The sequence below is a fragment of the Leptopilina heterotoma genome, unplaced genomic scaffold (genome assembly GCF_015476425.1).
Source record: "Leptopilina heterotoma isolate Lh14 unplaced genomic scaffold, ASM1547642v1 Lhet_123, whole genome shotgun sequence".
NCBI lineage: Eukaryota > Metazoa > Arthropoda > Insecta > Hymenoptera > Figitidae > Leptopilina > Leptopilina heterotoma.
This window is the reverse complement of record NW_025110842.1, coordinates 6,048,168-6,054,167: the sequence shown is the minus strand read 5'-3', so window position 1 is coordinate 6,054,167 and position 6,000 is coordinate 6,048,168.

Here is a 6,000-nt window from a genome sequence, read left to right as displayed (position 1 = left end):
CCATAATTTAAGGCAAAAACATTACCACTTGCGAGAAAGTCTATATTTTAGGGTAAAAACATTTCTACTTGCGAGAAAATCTATAATAAGGGTGAAAGCATTACCACTTGCGAGAAAGTCTATTTTAAAAATTATCACTAGCGGTAAAGTCAATATTAAGGGATAAAAACGTTACCACTTGCGAGAAAGTCAATTATTTGAGGCAAAAACATTACCACTAGCGAGAAAATCTGTAATAAGAGGTAGAAACACTACCACTAGCGAGAAAGTCTATAATAAGGGTCAAAAACATTAGCACTAGCGAGAAAGTCTATTTAAAAAATTACCACTAGCGAGAAAGTCTATAATTTGAGGAAAAACATTACCACTTGCGAGAAAATCTGTAATAAGAGGTAAAAACACTACCACTAGCGAGAAAGTCTATTTAAAAAATTACCACTTGCGAGAAAGTATATTATTTGAGAAAAAACATTACCGCTTGCGAGAAAGTCTATAATAAGGGGCAAAAACATTACCTTTTGCGAGAAAGTATATAATAAGGGGCAAAAACATTACCACTTGCGAGAAAGTCTATTTAAAAAATTACCACTAGCGAGAAAGTCTACTATTTGAGGCAAAATCATTACCACTAGTGAGAAAGTCTATAAGTTAAGGACAAAAAAATTACCACCAGCGAGAAAGTGGAAAAATTCAATTCGTAATATTTAAATTCGTGTGAATTTTTATTAAATTTTTGCGTAGATTTCAACTACTTTATTTTGTTATATTTTTCTTATATACTAGTTTTTAGTCTACTTTATATAAAATTCTTTTTTTACTGCAAAGTTTTTGCGTGAAATAAAAAAGAGAAAGCCATGAAAAATAGTAAAAAAAAAATTAAAAATAATAGAAGAAATAAAAAATTTTTTTCTTTTTTTATTATTTTTTTTTTTACTAAAAAAAGAAAAATTTCGATTTCATTGGAATTGATATTCTGCTTGTTTTAACCTTCGACTCATGGGCACTGACACGTGTTCTCGTAAGCCAAATGCGTAAAAGCTCTCCTCTCTCTCTTTCTCCCTCTCACACACACACACATGTATATATAAAGCCCAAATTCTACTCCATAGTAAAGTTTTAGTTACTCCTCTCTTAGCCTCCTCCCCCCCACCTACAGGCCAGTATCACATCCACGCGGCGCTTCGACCAAAACTTTCGGATTCATACCCCACCCTCTATATGGAGCTTTTGTTTACTCCCTGGAAAAGCCGGAACTCACCTTGAAAACGTATAGAAACACTCACACACTCACACACATATACAATATATAAGAGAAAAGGAAATCGTTGCATTTTTCCCTCTCAGGACAATCTATTGATCCTGATTTTATTATTCTGCTTGAGTCCCGTGTTCTTCTTTTGTTTTAAAAAAAAAAAAGCTCACGAAAGCTTTTCAATCGTATTAACGAATTTGTGAAGTAATTACTTTATTTACTTTTTTTGTGTTTTTATTTCTGTTTCTTTTTTCTTTTTATGACTTAGATTGTTTTAATCTTTACTCGACAAATATTTGTAAACTATTAGCAATTATTTTTTTGTTTTATTTATTTATTCTTTTTTTTAAATAGAAGTTTTATTTATTTATTAACGGGACAAGCCCTTCATCGAGTTCAAGTTATCGACTTATTTACCTTTTTCATAAGAAATTATAATTTTGATCATTAATTTCTAGTTTTTAAATTTTTTTCAAAAATTGTATTCTTGTTTTTAAAATTCTTTTTTTTACATTAAGGAGAGGGGGGGGGGGGTTAAACCTATATTTTCCATATAAAGAAAATATTTTAAATATTTAATAAAATTATTTTTATAATAATTTTTTGAGAAGAGTTCAATGGTCATGAAAAAAAAATTGGTCAGAAAATATTTTAACCCTTTTTGAGCTTTTATTTTTTTCTAAAAATTAATAGATTTTGAAATCTATAGGTAATTTGGTAGAAAATATGTTTTTATATCATTAAAAAAATTGCTGAATGAAAAAATTAATATTTACAAAAGTTTTAGCATTTCTTCAAAAAAATAATAATAATTATTAAATAATAATAATATTAAAATGAATATTAAATAATAATAATTATTAATATTTATTAAAAATAATAAATTAATATTTACAAAAGTTTTAGCATTTCTCCAAAAAAATAATAATTTCCAGGTTCAGAATTTAAAAGAATATGATTATTATTAAATTTTATTATACGAAAACTCATTTGTTTTTTTTCTAACTAATTTCAGAACATAAACTTTTTCAATAAAAAAAATGTTTTATCAAAAAAATTTTTAATAATTTTTTTTTAAAAAGTTTATGTTCTGAAATTAATTAAAAAAAAAAAACAAATGAGTTTTCGTATAATAAAATTTAATAATAATCATATTTTTTTAAATTCTGAACCTGGAAATTATTTTTTTTTTTTTGTTGAAAAAATACTAAAACTTTTGTAAATATTAATTTTTTCATTCAGCAATTTTTTTATGGATACAAAAACATATTTTCTACAAAATTAGGTATGGATATCAAAATCAATTTTTAGAAAAAAATAAAAATTCTAATACATAATTTTATCAAAAATTTTATAAATAATTGAATTCAATCGACGAATGTTAATAATATTTCTTAGAATAATGACAGTTTAAAAGGAATTTAAATTAAATTTATATCAAAAATACAATTTGAATTTTGTGTTAAGTTTTATTATATGAATGACATTAACTGAATTACTAAAACAATTTATTATTTATAAAAATATTTTAATTCCTGTAAGAAAAATTTTTTTTTATATTTATGAAAATAATTTAATTTCTGAGAAGAATTTTATTACTTTTGAAAAGTAATTAAATTCTTGGGATGAATATTGTTATTTGCAAATAATTAAATTTCGCAAAGAATTTTATTAAAATTCCTGAAAATAATTTAATTTTTTAAAAAAAGTTTATTATTTATCAAAAATAATTGAATTGTTGTGAAGAATTTTATGAAAATGTTTGAATAGTTGATTTTTTAATGAATAAATTGATGACAATTATTTTCTAAATAATTAAATTCCTGTCAAATTTAATTAATTTAATAAATAAATTAGTTTAATTTATTTATTTAATTTATTAAATTAAATTTTTTTTGCTATTTATAAAATTTATAAAAATTAAAAAATTTTTTTTAAATAATTGAATTTTTTAGGGAAATTTTATTAAAATAGTAGATATTGAAAATGATAATTAAATAGAGAAAATTTTTTGAATGTAATTGAAATTTTGCCAAGAATTTTATTACAAATTTTCGAAAATAATTGAATTTCGGAGAAGGATTTTGCTATTTACAAAAATAATTGAAATTTTGATGAAACTTTTTTTAAAAATTTTGAAAATAAACAAATATAATTGAATTTTTAAAACAATTTTAAAAATAAATAAATAATTGAATTTTTTTAAAAAAAACTTTTGAAAGTAAATACCTAAATAATTTAATTTTAACAAAAATTTTTGAAAATAAATAAATAATTGAATTTTTAAAAAAAGAATTTAAAAGTAAATAAATAATTGAATTTTTACAAAAATTTTTGAAAATAAATGAATAATTGAATTTTTTTTTATTTTAGAATAAATTTATTTATTAAGAGGAATTTTAATTTTATTAATTTTTCTGCAGGCTAAAAATGAATAAACAAAAAAAATTCCAGTTTATATTAAAAAATGATTAAAAGTACTTTAAAAAAGGCTTGAATGGATACTTGAATCGTCGATCACTGAAGTTGTCGATGGTCATGCGAAAAAGGGTTATGTACGTACGAGATTGAAAGGAAGTTCTCTTCCCCCTCTCCTCTTCCCTCCCCAATTTGTCTCGCGTCCCCATCAATCACAATTATAACCTCTCCCCCTTAAATATCGTTAATAATTCCCGCTCGTGACTTTTATCCCATTAATACTGTGCTGGACCTAAAACTACATAAAAAAAATAGAAAATAAAAAAAAACTACAAAAAAAAAATAATACAGATTTTTAAGCCAAAATTTTGAGCAGGATGATAAATTATTTAAAACAAGTAGAACAAGAAAAAAGAAAAATTTAGAAATTTATTTTTTACTCTTATTTCTAGTCATAGTGTTTGTTTAAATTAGAGTTTTCTACATTACCGACTGCTGGAAATGTAAACTTCTATTTAACCAACAGTCGGTATTTCTACTTTATCGATAGTCAACAAAATTAACTATAAATTATTTTCAAACTAAATTAAAATTCAGAGTTACCAAAGAAAGGAAAAAATAAATTTGATATTTAAATAATCCCGCCTTTGAATTGAATGCAAGGTGGCGCGACTGACTTTTCCGCCAGTGGTACTGTTTTTACCTCAAATTATAGTCTTTCTCGCTAGTGGTAATGTTTTTCTTCCAAGTAACAGACTTTCTCACAAGTGGTAATGTTTTTGGCATAATTAGTAGACTTTCTCGCTAGTGATAATTTTTAAAATAGACTTTCTCGCAAGTGGTAATGCTTCCACCCTTATTATAGATTTTCTCGCAAGTAGAAATGTTTTTACCCTAAAATATAGACTTTCTCGCAAGTGGTAATGTTTTTGCCTCAAATTATGGACTTTCTTGCTAGAGGTAATTTTTTAAATAGACTTTTTCGTTTGTGGTAATGTTTTTTTCTCAAATAATAGACTTTCTCCCTAGTGGTAATGTTTCCACCCCTTATTGTAGATTTTCTCGCAAGTAATGTTTTTTCCCTTATTATAGACTTGGCGGGTAGTTGTGGCTGATTTTCCATATTATCGACTGTTGTACATGTAAATTTCTACTTAATCAACAGTTGATATTTGCTTTATCGGTAGTCGACAAATTTGTCGGTAATGAAGAAAATTGTTTTTTATTCTGAAATTAATAGCTACGAATATTTCTTTTGCTGTAAATTTACAGTTTAGAAGTAGTTTTTCATATTACCGACTGTTGGCTATGTAAATTTCTACTTTATCAGCAGTCGGTATTACTACTTTTTTCAAAAATCGAGCAAACTGACTGTACTAAAGAAGAATTTTTCTACTCCTAAAACATCTAAAGCTTCATTTCGTGGAAAATTAAAATTTTTTGATTGAAACAGAAAATATCGACTAATAAATAAAAAAATTTCTTTAATAAATAGATCGTGGTCGTTTTTCGGGGTGAATTTGATTTGACCCACTAAAACCAAGTTTTCGTCGAATGAAGGAATTCTCGAGAGTTTATTGTCGAATGGGTCAAGTTTACTGGACTTTGCCTAAATCCGTAAACCCTTTTTGGGCTTGTGGTCTTGTACTGGAGTCGGGTATTTGGCTTTTGAATACTCCCTTTAGATTGTAGGGGATCCTCTTGTTGCTCTCACTCTCACTCTCTCTCTCTTATTTCTCTTTTCACTCACTCGCTCGCTTACTACACATTTCTTCCAATGAACCCTCTCCCTATTTTCAAGTCTCCTGCTGCGTACCATTAATGTTCAACCCCAGTTACAATTTTGGCTAGTGACCTTTCGACGAATTGCGACACGTTCTAAATGACGATAATACAATTAAAATTCGATTTACACGAAATCTCTTCTAAGAGGAAATTTTCCACAGTAGTTTAAACGTTAATTTATTCAGAAGAAAAAAAAATTTGTCTAGAGATTTATAAAAGTTACCTTATTTTTTTTTACTAAAAGCTTTGTTAACAACAAAAATTTTCAGAAAAGTGGGGATAAAAACCCCAAAAAAACGTACTTTTATTTTTATTACATTTTTTTTCTCCTTAAACCTAGAAAAATCTTTTTTTTGGTAATTATCCCCATTTTTCTCGAAATCCTGACGTGATAAATAATTTTAAGACCCAGGATCGTATTCAGACGACAAAAATACATTGAAAATGACTCCCATATCGAAAGTAGTGAAAATATTTTTTTTCGAATTCATTACCCCCACTTTTTTCAAAAATTGAAAAATAATTTAGAACTTTAAATTATTAAC